Source organism: Thermobia domestica, chromosome 2, assembly GCF_964235325.1.
Source record: "Thermobia domestica chromosome 2, izTheDome1.hap1.1, whole genome shotgun sequence".
Taxonomy (NCBI): domain Eukaryota; kingdom Metazoa; phylum Arthropoda; class Insecta; order Zygentoma; family Lepismatidae; genus Thermobia; species Thermobia domestica.
The window spans coordinates 113039435-113062274 of record NC_137455.1 but is presented as its reverse complement, the minus strand read 5'-3'; positions in this window follow the sequence as shown (position 1 = coordinate 113062274).

Here is a 22840-nt window from a genome sequence, read left to right as displayed (position 1 = left end):
TAACAATTTACGAGATTTCCGAACTAGTCAAGAAATATTTACTTTGAGCTGCAACTGGCAAAAATATACATGTTGAATTTAGATCTGCAGGTATCATGCCATTCAATCCTGATACCGTGTGTTTAATGCATCAAACTTCATGTCGATATACGCAACGGACCGACAAAATCACAAACAACTATCATGTTGACACGAGTGTCGGAAGTCTAACCTAGAGGGGGAAAATAGACCAAAAAGAACTTAATGAAAACGAAATTATTATTGACTTCTGATGAAACACCACTAGTGTATTCTGCAACCAAATAAGGAATATCCACAACTTCTTAGAAATAACGTATTCCATTAGAATCCCCTAGTATGTCAGGATGATTGTCAAAAAATTATAGAAATCACCCAGAAATTACTGAACAACAAGAGTCAGCTCTCGAATAAATTAGTCTTTTGCCGAAAGCAGGCTCACAGAAGAAACCATTAAACTCCAAGATCAAAAAGCATTGCTCTGGCATTTTAACTTGTACACCGGTTCCAAAAAGCTTTGGAAGTACAAGAAAGAAAAGTACAGTCATATATATAATTTTGATCCTCTTTCAATGTTTATTACAGTAATATCTCCTATCTAAAGCATTCCTACAGTAAAACCTTTGAAACCCAGTGAATGTGAATTTGAACCTGTGAATATGAGATGATACGTCGGAGAGACTACAAAAGTTATAAGTTTCATAGATAAATATATAAGTAGGGTTGCCATATTTCAAAAATGAAAATCCGGGCCGCTACTAAATTAGGAGAATCTTTTAAACGCTTACACTAATTTACTTTCTTCCATTAGATAGAGTTGTTCAAGTATTACGTAATCACATTTTTAGTCATTTTAGTAGACCTTCTCCTCCCTAGTTGAGCAAACGTACGCAGATGATTTACCCCCTTCCCCTGTTAAGTTTTTTCTTTTCAATTTCTCAGGACCTGTTATGTTTCGTAGCTTTCACAGTCTGTTTTGGCTCATTCAAGGTATGATATTTCCCTTCACACGTTTTTTCTGTTCGTGTTGTATCCTTTTTTAAGAACGGTTAATTCATTGGCAATATGTTCTGGCGACGTTTGTTATTTTCAAAGAATTTCTTTCGTTGAATTTTTATTTTATTTCTGTTATTTTTAACAAACTAACAACTCAACAACTAACATGTATGCTTATGTCAGAAGTTGAAGAGACCTGTGGAAAAAGCAAACAATAATATTCCATTTCTTTCTTCTTCGCTGAAATCCGGGACATTTAAGCCTCCCGAGAGATATTTCGGGACGCCGGGACGCAAATCTCGATTCAGTGAGGGTCCCGGATTTTCCGGTACGAATGACAACCCTATGTGTAAGCCAGCATGAACAATTTGAGAGTACTATTATGAAAGCCCCTAGAATACTTCAAGCAAAGAGTTGATGCACAAACATATGTAGTATACTAGAGTTTGATGTACAGTTTTTTTTTTTATTATTATTTTTTAGTTTTGAACTTGTTAACATAATCTCAATAAAATCAAGCAATAACACACTAAAACACATTTGTTTGAAATTCCTAAATGTATTAATAAATTAGATTATTCATCGGTAATGTCGTAAAATAATATACAACAACAGAAATGAAGCAAAGTGCGTTACTGGAAACATTTTTCAGATTCTCACATATATTTTAAGTCACTCGTTGTTCTCGATGCAGTATATCAGGATTTGACTTGCTCGACAAGGGTTCATTGCGAGCTACACCTCTTTCTTAGATTTATGTTTTTTATTTATTTATTTTTTTTTAACCAAATATTTCCAATATTAAGATGCTACCAAACCTCTTCATGCGATTCTGCGAAACAGGAGGTAATCGAGGTGAATTACTCGTTGACATTTAGCCACTAGGACACTTCTACAGAGTAGGAATGGGTAAAGTTGGCAACGTTCCACTCTGATAACACATTCTGCGAAAAACAGGATGTAATCCCGCAAACAGAAAGATTACTAAGCATATGAAGAAAGCTGAAATGATCATTCTTCACTGGATAACCCTAATTCAATACGAGAAAGTCTAGAAGGTTTTAGTATAATTCAATACATTATTATTATTATTATTATTATTATTATTATTATTATTATTATTATTATTATTATTATTATTATTATTATTATTATTATTATAATTATAATTATTATTATTATTATTATTGTTATTATTATTATTATTAATGATAAATATGAGGACCATGCTGAAAGCTTTTAGATACTAAAATTCAAATAGTGTTGCGGTACTTAAACTATCACGTTTAAAAAATGTATGCTCTTTGATGGTGAAAGGTTTGTTTATTTGAAAATTTGTGAAATAGAAGCAGTAGCGTAGCTAGAATTTTTTCATGGGGGGGGGGCCAATGAAGGGCCCAAGAAAATTTTGAGGGAGCCATCTACAATTAATGAAAAATTTTATTTTAAAAAATTTATATATATATATATGAATATTTTTATCTTTGCTGTTCATGATTTTACTCTTTTCAAGATAGTGAAAATTTACAAGTTCAGACAACTAGGATATAAGTATTAAGACGTATTATACGTACAATTGATTTCTGATATAAGTAAGTAGTTGTTTAATCAAGGCGTTTAAATTATGTGTGGCTGATTAGGTTAAGTGGAAGCAGAAAAATACACTTCCACATATAAAGAAAATAACTTTTATAGGCTCATGACTCTACTTAGAAGAGAATGATCTTTCTATTCTTGTAAGCAGCAGCACATTTATCAATAACTTCTTCAAGATCTAACGATTTAGCAATTTTCTTCTCAATGTAAAGTAATCCTAAGTTTTTCAACCTATCGTCAGTCATCGAATTGCGTATCTGTTATTGAATTGCATGTATCTCTTTAATCTTTTCAAACATGTGAATGACCTTTCACAATTAGCACTAGAAACTGGTATAGTCACAGAGTAGATACCTAGCTTGTAAGTTTCTAAGAATGCGATTTTGTAGACACAAAAAAGATCATTGAAATTCATCAAGGAATCAACTTTGGTTTTCTCTCGTCTTCATACAACTTGTTTGGGAGGATTTTGAGTTCACATTTGAATATTTCTAGATCACTTCCATAACGCTGGGCCATACTCAACATTGCTGTAATTTAAAAAGTTTTCACATTTTGTATTACAGCAGCGATTGATCTAATGATTTTGCTACATGATCCAAAGTGGTTTTCCATCTCAGTGATTGCCTTATCAATAGTAGGTAAGAAAAGTCTCTTAGTACATTATCTTAAGAAAATTCGTTTTCTGCCTCCAATGAAGGAAGAGATTCGTCCAAAATGAATTTGTGATATTTCGATGGCAAATATTTAGTTCGTTTCCGCGAGGAATCCCTATAGCCTATCTGTTTCCGGCTCTGGAATTTCGAAACCATTTTCTTTGCACATTTCCAAACATTCTTGATAAATTTGTTCGGATGTTGTTCGTTGAAAATCATATTTTCCAGATCTCATCTTCGACAGCGTTTGAACTAGTGAATCTACAAGAATCAGACCTTCCGACATGTCTGCATCCACTTGAGATAAGGCGAAGCTCAAAGTTATAGCATGGCAGCAGTCATCTCAAATTTTAGCAGCCCGAAGACATTTCCTCCTGTACAGATCACTCTCTTGTTTCGATTTGGCCGTAGTTCAATTAATTTTGGTTACTTTTACCTTTCAGCTCTAAAACTAAGTAATGAATTTGCCTTTACTTTATCAAAATAAATTAACACTCTTTGAAGCAAAGAAAGGAACTTTTCTTAATATGAAACAGTGTTAAAACAGGCATTTCAATCGAGACTCCTTACAGCAAAAGAGGCATATGTAGCCTTTTTCTTCCTTTCTTTCGTTTGATTACATTCTCCAGTTTTTAAAATTTGACTTGAATTTAAATACACAAACACTTCACACCCACACCAAATGGACAAAACTCAGCGGTAGAACTTCGACTTCAGATTCGGAAGATGCTGTGATCGATCCCTCGTCGGTAAATATTTCGAGTTAGGATTTTTACCAAGATTCTTCCTTGGTGTCACTAGGAAATTTTTATGGCAAAATTGACTCATTTCCCTCATTTCTATCCTCTGAGACTCGGATGTTTCAGTCTTAAAATAAATTCAAATGTGTTTGAAGTAACCTAACGCTACTATCCTGTAATCGGTGCTAAATTAATATTGTTAATTTTGAGATTAGAGTTGAAAGAGGGACATTAATTAGTATATCCTACTGAAAATTCATGTCACCACTGATTTACTGTTCTGCATAATTCCTACAATGTAATTTTCTCAGAAATGCTTAATGCTTAATTTTCTCAGAAATGCATATTTTGACGAAGAACAAATATAAATGAGCGACAAAATTGGGTATTCACTGACTGAACTCACTGAATGGAATATCTGTAGACCAGTCCCACAAAACCTGATATCTCTCTGATTACTAAACATCAAAGATAACGAAATGACAGCCTGGTCACGGGAGTAACTATCACTTTTACACAAAACAACATTACTGCCGCGATCAAGTTGTATTATCTCGGCATCGTACCTGATGGTTACCAGGAGATTGTAACACTGGCTCTGTGATAAACTTCGGAATTTCTCTATGTAGTAGCATTTTTGGGATTAAGCTACAGTTGAAATCGTTTAAAAGAAAATACTTCTGAACGATTAATTTATAAAGAATCATTGATTTTTACTACATTTCTCCAGGCTTTAGTTAGTAGTATAGGACTCCCAAGCGCTGGAAGTCAGTAGTATCGCTTGTGAACATCGTAGCAGGTTTCTACAGAGTTGCCAACGGCCAAGTGAGTTAGTAAACTAGACGTAGCAGAAACAAGACCAGAATGTAATCGAGAGGGAGAACCAGTATCGGTGGCAAATAGTGGGTGTTGGTAGTATTCAGTATCTTATTTTTCTTAAACAATTGGAATAAGAACAACGGAGAGAATGATTATTTCAGAAATAATTAAATCTTTTGCTCTCTTCTTTTACTGTATATTAAACAAGACGGCTCGATATTAAGATTCTTTAATAATAATAATATTATTAATAATAATAATAATAATAATAATAATAATAATAATAATAATAATAATAATAATAATAATAATAATAATACCAAATTATTATTACGCGTGGCAAGATTGTTCTATTGATTCTTATGGGTGCATACATAGTCACGCGGAGGCCTCCGCGCGCGGAGCAGCCTCCGCGTGGCCCTATCCGCGCTCCGCCCTCCGCGAGGCAGATAGGGCCATTGAGCAAATGGGTGCTTACATAGTCAAGCGGAACTCCGCGCGCGGAGCAGCCACTTCTCTTTAAAATTTAAAAAGAAACGTGCATGGTAGCAAAAGCAAAATGAAAATTAATCCAGATTTATTTTCTTATTTTTGGAAGTGGGTTGCTAAATAATATTTTATACTGTTCTATAATACTATTTTCATATTTTTTAGTGCTATTTTTAATTTAGCTCTATTGTCTTCGTTTAATTGGAACTTTCAATTAATGTCTTTGCTTAATTGGAACTGTACATGTGGTGCCTCTAAGATACCACTGTTAACACTACGTGACTATTGTAATTTTTCGACTTTCTTGCAACAAATTTCAGTTTCAGTTTCAATTATCACGGAGGTTAAATTAACACCATGTTAATGGGATCCTTCTTGTGAGGAACACAAAAAGCGTGACATTCATGAACAGGCATGGAACGAGATATGTAAAAGATTTTTTTTTTTTTTTTTTTGTAAAAATGAAGGTATGGACAATGAAAAAAGATAAACTGGGGCAAATAATTTATATCTATTATTAAATAGTTGATTGGATGTGAAGTTCTAACCAAATGTACAAACATTGGTTATTTTCATTTGTTAAAAAACAGTATCTGTTGTATCAAGTGCTGTATTTGAAGAGCGTGCATATGGATTCTATTTAAACTGCATTTTTATAATTTCGATTGATTTTTTTCAATTAGGTCATCGAACGACTGAATTGACGTACGGAAATTATTGAAGTACTTCTCGTCTTCTCGCAAATCTATATACACAGACACAAAAGCTCCCTTCAGACTTCTTTGAGAAACTAAGGGATGAATCTTGAGACATTTATTTTTCTGTGTTTTTCGTTTTCTCATCTTACAGAAATATTAAGATGACACTATTGTGGTTTCGAACTTTTCATGTTGACTCTCAACACTGACTGAGAAGAATCCTGTATATAATCACGTGACGCGTAGCGCGTAGCTACGGATGACTGTGTAAGCACACACGCGTAGTGCGGAGGGCGGAAGACGGAGCGCGGAGCGCGGAGCTCCGCTTGACTGTGTAACAGGCCTAACAGCACAAGATGAGCTAGGCATGTGCCATTTAGGTGTCCCAGCTACTTTTTAGGTACCCGACACTTGGCACATATGATATTCATGTACTAAGTATGTACTTCAGCTACCTACAGCCTTAGGTACTTGTTACACCTAATTGATATTTGCAGCTATGTACCACAAATATACCATTTACATACCTGGCTCAATTTCACACTTTAACAGTAATTTTTTTATGTCGTCACTTGGGATATATCTGTCATGTTCTAGGTACGTCCTTTAGGTACATATTGTTTGAGATACCTTAACAGCACAAGATATGCTAGACATTCGCCATTTAGGTGTTCTAAATTCATCTCCCACATTTGATGCATTTGTTGCTTCTTCTTCTAAGCGATTGTGTACTAGAAGTAACAAACGCATCGACTTTATTAGATGCCATTCGTCGCCGATCATTTGATAGTGAATATGGAAGAACCATGAAATAAAGTAGACATTCGTCATTTTGTTATAAAATTACATGGCGAGTAGATTTTATCTGATCCCAAACGGTTATCGTCGAGTATACGCGGTTAGAGGAGCAGTCTGATTAGCCAAGTTCAGAAGACCTCAACAATTTATCCCTCTACAAGCGGTTCTCTTCATCGCCTCCGTGGCCAAGTCTAAAGAACACGCGGCTAATAATCCAAAGGTTGGTGGTTCGTGCCCACCCTGGGCTACATTTTTTTACTTGTTTCAATTGTTTTTTAGACTCGCCTAATGTAAACACATTACGGATATAGCGATTTTACATATTTTGGAGGAGTAATTTTGTGGTTCAATGACGCTTACGGCATGGGGAACATACCTAGAATGTACTAGGCACATTCCCCAGGTACATGTCAGGCATGTGCCTAGGGGCGGACATAGACTGTGACTATCACTTGCCATCCATGTGATTTCTCTCTTAGAGGTACATAAGGCACATACTGGACACATTCCCATGTACCTGAGGGAACATAATAGACATATTCCTGCTATGTAATTGTGCTGTTAGGATATGCATTTGTTCTATGTCGCCATAATCAATGGAAATTAATTACTTAGTGCACGAAGACTCCTTTTGTACAAGACTTCTTTAGTCCAGCATAGCATTATACTGCAGTGTGTGCTATTTGTAAAGCACTTCATGTTTTAGTATGACTTTTAATATTCAAGCGAATACCGAGTATTTTGCTTTTTTTCTGGTTCTTTGTCGGAAACAAAGGAGGTAACCAGATAAGGGACAGAGATTTAAAACAAGAACATTCAAGTAGTGAGGTCAATGCATGCACCTTACAGATTTCGATTAATAAGATCTTGCTATACTACAAACAAAAACGAGCCTAAAGCTATTTGACTTGGAACGCAGACTATTGCAACATACGGTATTCTGCAGTTGGTAACTCGGTTGTCGAGAGATGTTTCGGTAGTAGTTTCACTTGTGGCTACTACCAACTCATCGTTTGTCGATCTATAGTAGTATCACTCTGTGTGGGGGGCCAAGAATTTGAGCAAGGGGGCCTGGCCCCCCTTGGCCCTCCCTTAGCTCCGCCACTGAATAGAAGTGTAGGTTAGTTTGAGCCTGTCAGTCTGCAATAATGGAGCTCAAGTGAAGTGATTTTCGTGCAATAATCTTTTACGATTTTAAGTGTGGTTTAACGCAAGAACAGTGCCATGATCGTTTAAAAAAATATTTCGTGGACTCTGATCCTTCACGTGCAACCGTTTTTGTGCCGTGGAATTTAAACACAGTCGACAAAGTCTAACAGATGAAGCTTGTTCTGGCAGCCTAACACCGCAGTTACGGATGAAAATGTCGCAGGAGTAAGAAATCTTATGAAAGAGTATTCCATGTCAGATACAAGGAAATTCGTCAATCTTGAAGATTGGATCAACTGCAACCCAGTTGTAATGCTCCGCTATTTTATAGCTGTACCGCAGCGCATTACACAATATTTTGGAAGTGTGGTGTTACAAATTTTAGTCGTCATCTTATGATTTAAAAACTGAAAGAATTTTTTATCGAAGCGAAATAAATAAAGAAACAAAATAGGTTATTGATTCAAGAAGTAGTATAAAGTGTTTATACGCAAGTTTAATAATTGCCTGTGGATGTAATTTGAAAAATAATAATACCAGGCTACAGGTAACAAATAGAAATAGTTATTGTTTAATTTGTGGCAAAGAAGGAGACAAACAGAAAATTCCCATTTTAGATTGGGGAAGACTTTCTCTCCCTAAACCATCTGCCAACGCTTAAATGATTTACTTTGATATATATAATGATTAAATTATTTCAAATTTTATGTATATAATATAATTCTCAAATTGTTTAACATACTTACTTCAGAACTTATACAATAGATCACTAACAACTGTTTATCTATTATTATATGACCACTTATTACAACTTGCATAAAATTTTCAACATTTAGAACTTACTAATTACTGTACATTTTCTGAATTAATTTCCTTAATGCAAATGACAATCAATTGCAATGAGAAGATTGGAAGCTTCAGTATATATTTTACATATATTTACTTCGGTATATATCTTTATCTAAAATAATATATAATTAAAATGTTTTAATACGGTACAAGAAAAGAAGCCTCGTGTATAGCCCGCTCCCCCAAATTTTATTGACACCGGAACTGGAAGAGTCATAGGTCGAAACAGGCACTATAGCTATATACCATTTCACTGTGATTTTTGTCTAATTCACAATGAATTGGCATACAGCGCCTGTTCCGACGTGTGACTATTACAGTTCCGGTGACAAATGAACTGCAAAGAGAATGTGTTTTAATATACCTACATATCGTCCCTTTGTTTGCAAAGTGTCGTATCTCAAAAAAAAAAAGATTTTTGAATTAAGACCAGCTCCGAATTTCCCTTTAGGAGCTCTATAATTCTCTTTAATAGCTGCATCTAAATTCCTAAATGTAACTGTGGAATAAGCAATTTGATGTTCGTCGTATCTTAATTGTAGAGAATTATTTTTTTCTCGAACTACCGTAACTCAAGATACGACAGTTTACAAGAAAAAGTAAGATAAGTTTCTATTGTTCACACAGAGTCGTATCTCAAACGACTTTCTATTTGTGTGTCTGTATATGTGTGTGCGTGTTCCATTTTAATGTGTAATTTGTTGTTGTTTAAGCAAGCAGGAAATATTTATGTGCCTTCATAATTGGTCCCTGTGATCAAGGTAGTCTGTAGAAAGCAGCCTTTTGAGGTAGTGGAACTACAGCATAGTGACTTCCTCAACTTCAAGCAGTCCTCCAAAGAACTTAGAATTCTACAAATTCGAGAATCAGAGAGAGGTAATGCAAAAGACGTAAACTGGAAGAACATGATGGAAATAAGAGTTTTGAAGAGGTCACCGACAACCAGCGATGAAAGTAGGCTAATTATCGCCAGGAACAAAAACTCGCCTTAGCGCCCCCCCCCCCTCTGACCAACCAAACCAAAACATTCGTCAACTACACATGATATTGGCATCACACAGTAATTCTCCTATTCCATTTTTTCTTCAAGTAGTAAAACTTGAGTAGTAGAAAATGGATCGATCTGGAACAGCGTTTAACAACTCACAAGCCCCTGGAAAAATGACCACCGTGCACCGTGAGCCCACGGTCTTTTACGACCTCCATTTTAGGGGTGAATTTATTCCCTTTTATGACCACTTTTTAGGGGGTGTATTCGTTCTCTTTTACGAGCACATTTTAGGGGGTGTACTCGTTCCCTTTTATGAGCATATTTTCCAACCCCTATTTTAACATAGCAGATAGCACAGCTAATAAAAGAGCATGGCATATTTTTCAACCCCTATTTTAACATAGCAAGGGTGTGTTCGTTTTCAACCCCTTAGCATAAGACTATGTAACATAGCAGAACTAGTAGAAGAGTATGGCTAATTTTTCAACCCTTATTTGAACATAACAGATAATACAATCGAACTCTATAGCAAAGATTCTTTTAAGGAGTGAACTTGTTTTAACCTATATTTGAACATAGCAGAAATGATTATTTAAAGATTGTACAGGAATGCGAAACTTCCGTGTTTTGTTATCAGTTACATAATAACTTCCGCCATATGTAGATAATTCTCATTACGTCATTCATCCGGATTTTAAAAAACATTGACCTAGTTTTCTCTTTAACAAACAATAACTTGTCATTCAACGATAGGAATCCCTGAACGTAATGTAATCAATCACAAAGGTATAAAAAAAGAGGGGAATTCCCGAGGATGACTCATACTATTGCGCAATATGACGTAATGCGTCAGACAGGTATAAAAGACTGACCGACATGTTTTTTTGTAATCACTTCATGTTTACCGTGTGAAGCGTAAAGTTCAGATATTTTTTGTGTGTGTGCGTTTATATTATTAGTGTGGTTTATTAATAGTGTGGTTTTGTTTTCTTTTGTAAGTAAGACATTTTATAATAATAATAATAATAATATTATATTATAAAAACTCAGTTCAGAATTATTATAGTAACTTTGAAGAGTTAGTTGAAGAGTTTTTTTAAAAAAAATGGCAACAAAAAAGGTTAAATCAAATATTATCAATTCTGATACTCTATTTAATAATAATTTAAAAAAAATTATTTTAAAATGTGATACTGATTTAAATGAGGATAGTGGATGTTTTTTAAAGAATAAAAGAAAAGACTGTTTAGATATATTAAAACAGGAACAAGATAATTCAGCATTTAAAGTAAATTTTTCTTTGGCTACAACTTTTGTAAAACCAGTAGATTTAGAAGCATGTCGATTCTTTGTAAATAGTGGTAACGAAATTATTTTACCGAGTACAGATGTGAATTCTATAATAGAAAAACTATTTAATAAAATTTTAGTTGAACAAGAAAATAGAGCAATTAAGAAATCAGGGTGGTCTTTATGTTCTGAACCAAACCATCACTTAGAAATTAAAATCAGTAAATATGATCCTCTTTCCGCTTCTTCTTTTATAAAATTACCTCAATGGATTTTATCCAAAAAGAATCGTGTTTTAAATATTCAAAATAACGATAATAGATGTTTTATGTACTGCATTCTAGCTGCGTTGCATCCCGCAAAAGATAATCCATATCGTGTGAATAATTACATACAATATAGTAATACTTTACCATTATTTGAAAAACCAATATAAAATTTCCCGTCGAAGTAGAACACATAAACAAATTTTAACATATGTATAATTCTGTATTTCCTAAGGAACAAATTTCCGTTAATATATATGGCATTGATTATGATCATGAAACTATTTTCCCGTTACGTATAAGCGAAAACACATGTGTAGATAAACGTATAGATTTACTGTATTGTGAAGAAAATTGCAACACTCATTATTGTTTAATAAAAAATCTCAATGCGTTATTGAAGAGTCATAAAGAGAAAACTTATGTAAAATTGCCTCAATGGAATTTATCCACAAAATGTGTTTTAAATATTCAAAATAACGATAATAGAAGTTTTATGTATAGTATTCTAGCTGCGTTGCATCCCACAAAAGATAATCCACATCGTGTGAATAATTACATACAATATAGTAATACTTTATTACCATTATTTGAAAAACCAATATAAAATTTCCCGTCGAAGTAGAACACATAAGCAAATTTGAACATATGTATAATTCCGTATTTCCTAAGGAACAAATTTCCGTTAATATATATGGCATTGATTATGATAATGAAACTATTTTTCCGTTACGTATAAGCGAAAATACAGGTGTATTTAAACATATTGATTTATTATATTTAAACTCTCATTATTGTTTAATTACAAATTTAAATGGTTTAGTCAGACATCAGTTAGGTAGTCATCAAACATTTATTTGTAGACGATGTTTAATATCTTTTTATAACAAATCAAAATTAGATGAACATGACAAATTATGTAAAGAACACACTCCAACCAAAATTAACATGCCGAAACAAGGAGAAGTTTTAAAATTTCGAAAATTGAAATTGTTATTACAGAATGATGTGATAATAATTGCAGATATGGAAAGTTTATTAAAACCTATAAATAAACAAAGTGGATCTCATACAATACAAATTCACCAACATATACCATGCAGTTTTGGTTATATTGTATGTTGGAGTAACAACTATATGAAAGCAGATTTAGTTATTTATCGGGGAGAAAATGTATCGATGAAGTTTATGTCTGCTATGGAGAATGAATTAAGAAAAATCATAAACATATTAGATCAAGAAAAACCATTAATACCATTAAATAGTTCTCAGTTACAGGAGTTTAACCTATCCACTGAATGCTCAGTTTGTGATAGTAAATATACGAGTAACAATAGAAAAGTGAAACATCATAACCATTTAACTGGTCAATTTATTGCCACGGTGTGCAACAAGTGTAATTTACAAATTAAGCGTCAAAGTAATTTTATCCCTGTCTTCTTCCATAATTTGTCTGGGTATGATGCACATTTATTTGTGAAAGAATTAGGTTGCACCCCTGGAAATATTTTTGTAATTGCTGAAAGTACTGAGAAATACATAACATTCTCTAAGCACTTTAATTTTAATGGTAGACCTATCGAGTTACGTTTTGTAGACTTATTTAAATTCCTACCGTATAGTCTTGAAAATTTGGTGTCAAAATTAAAACCTGAGCAATTTGTCTATACAAAGCAATATTTTTCTGATGAAAAGTTTCCTTTAATTCTCCGTAAGGGAATTTATTTTTATGAATACATAACAAATTTAGATACATTTAAAGAAACTGAATTTCCTGGAAGAGAGGCGTTTAGTAGCAAATTGAATGGAACACAAATTTCCGAGACTGATTATCAATATGCAAAACTGATTTGGCGTGTGTTTAAATGTGAAAATTTAGGGGACTACCACGATCTATATTTAAAATGTGATGTACTTCTCACAGCAGATGTGTTGGAGAATTTTAGAAAGACATGTTTAAATGCTTTTTGTATTGATCCGATTAATTGTTTTACTGCACCTGGGTTGGCATGGCAAGCCATGTTATATAGAACAAAAATTGAACTTGAACTTTTATCAGATATCAATATGTATATGTTTGTAGAAAAATCGATTCGCGGAGGTATTACTCAAGCTGTGTTAAGATATGCCAAAGCTAATAATCCTTACGTACATGATTTTGATGCGGAAAAAGAAAAATCTTATTTACTGTATATTGACATGAACAATCTGTACGGACTATCAATGATTGACTATTTACCATATGGTGGTTTTCGGTGGGAGGATAAAATTGACAATTGGCAAGACAAACATAAAATTATCAATTGGCCCACGGATAGTGAATGGGGATTTTTTCTAGAAGTGGATTTAGAGTATCCAAATTATTTACACGAATACCATTCTGATTTTCCGTGTGCTCCAACTAATGAAGTTCCACCGAATGGTAAATATTCAAAATTACTATTGACACTTAAATCGAAATCGAATTATATCTTGCATTATAGAGTATTACAATTTTATCTAAAACAAGGTTTAATATTGGTAAAAGTACATAAAATATTATGGTTTCGTCAATCTAAATGGCTTGCATCTTATATTCAAGAAAATACTCAACGCCGTGCAAATGCTACAATTGAATTTGAAAAAGATTTCTAGAAGTTATTAAATAATTCTGTATACGGAAAGACAATGGAGAATGTACGAAAACGAATTGATATAAAATTAATTAACAATGAAAAAAAGTGTAAAAAATTAGTAGCGCAAAATCAGTTTGAAAATTGGGTAAAATTTGCTGATAATTTGGCATTGTTTCATATGGTAAAAAAATCGGTAACTCCGAATAAACCAATTTACGTAGGAGCGACAGTTTTAGAACTATCAAAATTAGCTATATATAACTTCCATTATAATATAATGAAACCGCGATATGGAGATAAAATTAGAATTGCATATATGGATACTGACTCTTTCATTTACCAAATTAAAACTAACAATATTTATAACGATATAAAAGATATGAATGAGTATTTTGACACCTCAAATTATCCTGAAAATAATTCTTTATATAGCACACAAAATAAACACGTTTTGGGTAAAATGAAAGACGAATTAGGTGGAGTTCCTATGATTGAATATGTTGGGTTACGAGCAAAAAATTATGCTATAAAAACTGGTGAAAATAAAGAATTGAAAAAATGTAAAGGGATCAAGAAAAATATAGTTAAAGAACAAATTACGTTTAACGATTATAAATCATGTATATTTAAAAACGAAACGATCTATAAAACACAATTTGAAATTAAAAGTAAATACCATAATTTAACAACAAATCAGGTAAGAAAATTAGCGTTAGATCCGTATGATGACAAAAGAAAAATTTTAAATTGTAATATACACACTGTTCCTTGGGGGTATTATAATAATAAAGATGTAAAATGTACGATTTGTATATTGTAAATACGATATAATTTTTTTGGATATATTAGTATTAAAAAATATGTCACAATCAGTTCGAGAACAAATAGTTGCAGAATTACATAAAAGTGCAAGACGAAACTATCCTCGAATACCCGTTATAACGAAAGGGATTCATGATTTATGGCAAGCTGATTTAGTTGAAATGAATAGTGGAAAATTGAAAGGTCTAGAAAAAATTAATCGAAATTTCAAATATTTATTAACTGTGATAGATACATTCTCTAAATATGCTTGGGCTATTCCTGTGAAAAATAAAACTGGGAAAGAAATTACACAAGCATTTATAACAGTACTGAGAAAAGCAAACAAAAGGACTAAATTTTTACAAACTGACAGGGGTCGAGAATTTTATAACTCAGAGTTTCAGAAGGCGATGAACCAAAATAACATTAAACATTATTCCACGTACAGTGATGTGAAAGCAAGTATTATTGAAAGATTTAATAGATCATTACGTAATTTAATGTGGAGAAAATTTACACTGCAAGGAAATTATAAATGGATTGGCATTCTGCCGGAATTACTACAGAATCATAACAACACTATTCATTCCACTATTAAAATGAAACCTATCGACGCTATTAAAAAAGAAAATGAAAAACATCTATTGACAAACATCTATTGCAAAAAGTTTTCTGTGATAAAAAGAAAAAGTAAATTTAAGATAGGTGAATATGTAAGAATTAGTAAACTTAAGCGTCCTGGTTTTGATAGAGGTTTTACACGCAATTGGAGTACAGAAATTTTTCGAATTGCTAAAGTTTTCTTCACTAATCCTCCGACATATCACTTAGTAGACTCAAATAATAAACCTATTGAAGGAAGATTTTACGGACACGAATTACAATTAACGAAATTTCCAAAAACATATTTAATTGAGAAAGTGTTGCGAAAGAAAAATAATAAGGCCTATGTGAAATGGTTAGGTCTGCCAAAAAGTGAAAATTCTTGGATCGATTTAAAACATACTATATTGTAAAAAAAAGAGAAGTCAAGAATTTATAGGTGAAGCATGTCGTCACAAGTATTTTAAATTCTAGCAATGGAATGGAAAATTCCTTTTACATGTATGGTAGCAGGTCCTACAGGATGTGGAAAATCATATTTTGTTAAAATATTTCTTGACCATTATAATAAGTTATTTAAAAATATTGTATGGTGTTATGGTGAATGGCAACCGTTGTATGATACTCTTTCAAACTGTACGTTTAAAGAAGGTTTACCCCAAAATAATGAATTTCAAGCACATGAGGGTCCACATCTTGTCATTATAGATGATTTAATGCGTGAGTGTGACCATCGGATTGTAGATATTTTTACTAAGGGTAGCCATCATAGAAATATAAGTCTAATATTTATCACACAGAATATTTTCCATCAACAAAAAGGAATGCGGGATATTTCGTTAAATTGTCATTATATTGTTTGTTTTAAAAATCCTAGAGACCAAGCTCAAATTAATTATCTCGCACGACAATTGTATCCAGGTAATACAAAATTTATTCAAGAAGCATATCAAGATGCAACTCGAATTGCACATGGTTATTTACTCTTTGATTTAAAACAAAATACTCCTGATGAGCAGCGAGTTCGAACAAATATCTTTCCAACAGATTCTTTTAATTATGTTTATGTACCTGTAAAAAAATAATAATTGTAATATGGTTTATATTCTAACAACTATTTGTGCTTTAATAGCCGTAAAAAATGATTAGTAAGGAAAATGCACATATGTTAAAACTTTTAGCAAAGTCAAAACCGAAAGCACGTAAGGCAATTTTACAAAATGCAGATCCTGATTTAATTCGTTCTATTTGTGAATGTTCCTATAACGTATTACAGGGAAATGTTCCATTAAATAAAACAGAGATAAATAAGCTAAAAAATATAAAAAGGAACTGAGATATTTGGTGAAAAAAGGTCCGTCATTAAAACAAAAGAAAAAACGAATAATTATACAAAAAGGTGGTTTTCTTACTGCTTTGCTTGCACCTATTATTGGAGGTATATTATCTAGTTTAATTAAATAATTATGCAAAACGCACAAAAACTTATTTTAATCTCACCAGAAAAATTACATCATTATCAAACGATATCTAATCTTGATGATGAAATGAAAGAAATTTTAAATAATAAAAGTTTAAATCCAGAAGAAAAATGGACAAAATATAGAGAAGTCTTACAAAAATATTTAAATATAATTCAAAAACCGGCAGCAGTTACAACAACAGCAACAACTACTACGGAGGAAGAAGAACAAGAGGACGAGGAGGAGGAAGAGGAGGATGATGAAATAATATCTACTCTCCCTGAAATTTGTAAACGTAAAGCGAGACCTTTATTACGTAAATTGAAACAGAATCCAAATATTCAATGGGACGATAATGGAAATGTGAATATTAATAATAAATTAATTCCAGGTGCAAATATAGTGGATTTGATATCCGATTTTGTTAGATGTCGTAAGAAAAATATTTCAGTTGCTGGCTGGAAACCTTTTGCTACATTATTAGCAAAAGCCAATATACCCTTAGAGTACATTGGTAATCCTCAACGAATAGATTATATTAGAAAACTAACAGAAGACGAAGAGGACGAAGAGGATGGTCCTCCACCCCGTAAACGCAAATGGTGTACTTATAAGCAATAATAATAATATTCTATTGTAATCTATTGATATTTTTAAGTATATAGAAAGAAAGATGAATGAGCCCTACCTTAATTATTACATATATCAAGCAGGAGGTAATTATAACGTGTATAGAGGTACAGCATATCAAGAAGGTTATGGCATTGGTAGTTTTCTAGGAGGTTTATTTCGTACTGTATTTCCTTTATTAAAACAAGGTGCAAAAACTGTTGGTAAAGAATTGATACGTACAGGAATTAATGTAGCAGGAGATGTACTAGATAATAATAGACCTATTGAAGAGTCTTTGCATGATCGATGGCAAGAAGCTAAAACAAATTTAAAAAATAAAGCTCAAAATAAATTAAATCAAGTGTTGGAAGGATCTGGAAGAAGAAAAAGAAAGAAAGTTCATTTTAGTGGTGGTGCTGGTGTGAAACGGATAAAAAGATCCAAAGATATCTTTGATTGATTATGGAGCAAAGTGATAGTTTTTACCTCACACTTCCTAGCAATAGTTCTATGGAATATTTTCCTCAAAATACTCTTGCTTGTTATACTACTAAATTATATCAACCTATTGTACTGGAGAAGGGAGTGTGGGAAACAGCTGTTGTTGAAGTACATTATACAAGTTCATTTCAGAATGTTTCCAAATATACAAATAATATTTATTATCGTCTCATTAATACAAAAAACTGGAACATAACTCAAATCTTACCAGGCCACTATTATCATGTTGATGATATTCTATCTCAAATTAATCATAAAAGTGATATATTAAATTTACAATTAAAAGTCAAAGCATCAGTGAAACGAATTGAGGTTAATAGAGTAATAAAAGATCAAGAGAAGCATATAGAAGTACGCCTATCTCCTGAACTAGCCAGAATACTAGGCTTTGATCATATTCAGCAAGAAGATATTGCAGTTGTTCATCATGCTCGTTATCCACCTGATTTACAAAAAGCGCTACCTACACTTATGTATATTTACAGTGATATTGTAGAACCACAAATGGTGGGTGACACCGTAGCTCCATTGTTACGTATTATAAATACAAATATTACAGAGCATGGTATTAATAATGTACATATTTTTGATAATCCTCATTATGTCACTGTGCAACGTAAACAATTTGATCAAATTATTATTGATTTAAGAGATAGTACAGGTAATCCACTTCCTTTCCAATATGGCAGTGTATGTGTAAAATTACATTTTCGTAGACGTAATATGGTATTATAAATTTTACCATGTGTGAATATTAATAGTAAGAGAAAAATGCAGTGTGAGTGTATGAAATCAGAATTAGATTTATTTGCTGGTTTACCCACTCAAACCAGTATTATAGGTAATAAAATAGTTCCATATAAACCTGTGGCTTCAATAGCTGATAATGCACCAATAGAATTTGTAGTCCCCGGTCATGGGGATGACTATATTGACTTACCGCACACAATGTTATATGTTAAAGGTAAAATTACTAAATCAGATGGTTCTAATTTAACTTCTGCCGATAAGAAAATCGGCCCTGTAAATGATTTTCTCAATGCAATGTTCAGTGAAGTGCTATTATATTTAAATAATCAAATTATTTCCTACTCTTCACATACATATCCATATCGATCGTATATTGAAAAACTACTAAATTATAATACTGAAGCTAAAACAACGCATCTTCAAACATCAATGTGGTTTAAAGATACTGCAGGGCATATGGACAGTGTGGCCGATGCTAATGTAGGATTTAAACAACGTTTTCTTCTCACTGCTTTAAGTCAGTCATTTGAATTATTGGGTTATATTCATGCTGATATTTTCAATCAGGAGAAATTTTTACTGAATGGTGTACAATTGCGTATTAAACTAATTCCAGCTAAACCTACATTTTGTCTAATGGGTGACGCAGATGCTGATGGAAAAGTTGTAATTACAGATGCAACATTGCTTGTGAAAAAGATTGATGTATCACCAGCAGTTAAAATAGCACAAAATAAAGTATTACAAAATCCTAAATTTAGAATAAAATATCCTATAACAAAAGTGCAGGTGAAGACAGAAACTCTGCCACAAGGAATTATGGATAGTACACTTCCAGATCTGTTTTCAGGCATAGTGCCTAAACGTATTATTATTGGTTTTATTACTAATACTGCTTTCAATGGTACTTATCAAACAAACCCATTCAATTTTCAACATTTTAGTATGTCATTTTTTACATTGTATGTTGATGGAAATCCAATGCCCTTCAAACCTTTACAACCAGATTTTGATAATAAGCTATATGTACAAGCATATTCTACGTTATTTACAGGTTCAGGTATTTATTATTCTAATCAAGGTAATAATATTTCACTCGCTGAATATCCTAATGGTTATACTCTACTGGTGTTTGATTTAACTCCTGATTCAAGCGCAAGTGCTGCATTTCATACTAGTCCACAACGGCAAGGAAGTGTACGTTTAGAGGTTCATTTTAAAGAAGCACTGCCATCTCCTGTAACAACAATTATTTATGGTGAATTCTCTTCAGAATTAGAAATTGATTTCCAGAGAAAAATATATATTAATTAAAGAAAATGTTAAATACAATTGAGCTTTATGAAGCATTACAACAAAATTTGCCTAAAGATCATTTTATTGGTGTATATGCTGCTGATGAGTTACCTTTGTTTATTCATACATTTCCAGCCGCCATAATTATAAACACTGATTCTAGTGATAAGCCTGGTGAACATTGGGTTGCTGTTTATATATCTAATATGTGTGTGGGAGAGTATTTCGATAGCTATGGTATACCTCCCTATATACAACATCATATAAGGTTTTTAAAACGAAACTGTCTGTATTATACATGGAATAATAGACGTATTCAAGGTGATTTATCTCAATTTTGTGGACATCACTGTTTCCTATATTTAGCATGTCGTGCATCTGGGTATTCGATGCAGGATTTTTTAAACAAATTCTCACTCACTACTATTGATGCTAATGATATTATGCTTTATTCATTTATGAGAGTATGATGATGTTATTTTTTTAAACTCCGCCATTGCCGGTCCCAAGCCCTGGATGAGAAAGGAGGAGGGTTGGGGGTGTTCCTACCCCCGTAAAAGAAAATAATGTTGGGTTGGAAACGAGTACACTTCTATTCTCTGCTATGTTCAAATAAGGGTGGAATCCAAAACGAATACACCCCTATTCTATGCTATGTTAAAATAAGGGTTGGAAAACGAGTTCACCCTTAAACAGTGCTCATAAAAGGGAACGAGTTCACCCCTAAAAATGGAGGCCTGCTATGTTAAAATAAGCCATGCTCTTTTATTAGCTGTGCTATCTGCTATGTTAAAATAGGGGTTGGAAAAGGGAACGAGTTCACCCTTGAAATATTACGTAGTCTTATGTATTATCTGATCTTCTATGTGTTCGTAAGGGTTGGAGAATGAATACACCCCTTAAAATGGAGGTTGTAGTTTTATGTGCTCTTCTATCTGTTCGTAATTAACATACATAGGGGTTGGAATAAATACATCCTTGCTATGTTACGTATTCTTAAGTATTATCTGTTCATAGTCTCAGTGTACTTTCTGCTATGTTAAAATAAGGGTACACACCCCTTCTATGTTTCATATTCTTATCTGTTATCTGTTCTGCTGTGTGTTACGTAGTGTTATATGTTCGTAGGGGTTGAAAACGAGTACACCCCTTAAAATGGAGGATGTTGTGTGTTACGTAGTCTCAGTGTAATTTCTGAAATAAACCATGTTCTTTTATTAGCTGTGCTATGTAATTTCTGCTATGTTAAAATAGGGGTTGAAAAAGGGAACGAGTTCACCCCTTAAAATGTGTTCATAAAAGGGAACGAGTTCAATTTGCTCTTCTGTATGTTCGTTATGTTACGTAGTCTGATGTTCTGCTGTTTGTTCATAAGGGTTGAAAAATATGCTCATAAAAGGGAATGAGTTCACCCCCTAAAAATGTGCTCGTAAAAGAGAACGAATACACCCCCTTAAAAGTGCTCATAAAAGGGAATAAATTCACCCCTAAAATGGAGGTCGTAAAAGACCGTGGGCTCACGGTGCACAGTGGTCATTTTCCCAGTGGCTTGTGAGTTGTTAAACGCTGTTCCAGATCGATCCATTTTCTTCTACTAACTTGATTTCAAAATTGCAGTACATAATTCAATTTTTAGTACAAGATAAAAGACCAAACTAATTAGTAGTTGATTGGCAAATAATCTAAGAGTAGCACATTCTTATAGTCTTACCATAATCACTGCAAACCACAATGTTTGTGGAATTATATCCGGATGTGCATATGCGTAGAGTGAATCAGCAGTCTGTTGATTTAGAACATAATATAGTCAAGCTGTTGTCTCAAGTATTATACTCGGACATTTTGCAAATTTCTTCTAAGTTAAATGACAACACAAAAAGCTGGAACTAAAATTTAACCTTACGGGCTCTTTTGGATGTAGAAGGTTTTACAATGTCCTCAAAAGATAGATTTGAAGCTAATCTACGCTCTATAGATATGATCCTAAGTTTGGAGAGTCGTTGTTGTCCTGTTAAGTTTCTGAGGTATTTTTTTTAAATGTTCTTAATTTGCTAAAAATCCTTCCCTTGCCTCATAGTGAAAATAAATATTTGCCCAGTTTTGGACCCCCCAATCCGGCGGCACAAGCCCCGTTTTCTCCTCCTCCTTAGTTACATCACTGCCGACAACTATTTTCTACAAAAGCAGCAATCTACAATCAGACTACAAGGAACTTCAAGTTAAACGCCTCAACAAGAATGTAAAAGATTCGAAGTTCAGGACTTTTTTTTTTTTTTTTGCCAGTTACTTTATGGATATGGTTTAGTAATTTTTAGTATTGTATGGAAGTGCTATTAACTGTACTCACTTAAGTTATACTCTAGTTTAGTTACGATAGCTTATTTTTAATTTCATTATTTAGACGCTGTCTTGAATTTTCTTTTTATTGCATACAGCTTCATATTCACTTCATAGTGTTAACTTGCAGTATTAATTTCATACTACATTGGTTCCTTTTTTTTTTTAGTGAAACTTCATAAGCCTTATTAGTTTGTTCTTTTACTATTAATTTCATAAACATGCTTAATTAATTAATGAAAGAAAAAAGACTTTTGGTTCTATCGTTTGTTTATGTCTTTTATAACTTATCCATATCAAAGATGAATACAGCACTTAGATGTACACAAATGGACAAATTTACAGTTTTCCCACTTCAATTTGCATTATTCCTATATCCTAAGAACTATGCACAATGACGTAACTCATTCATAAAACAAACAGTTTTTGCAGTGACGTACCTCAAATAACATATTTTTATTGCTAAATTTACAATATTATATGATTTGAACATATGGTATTAAC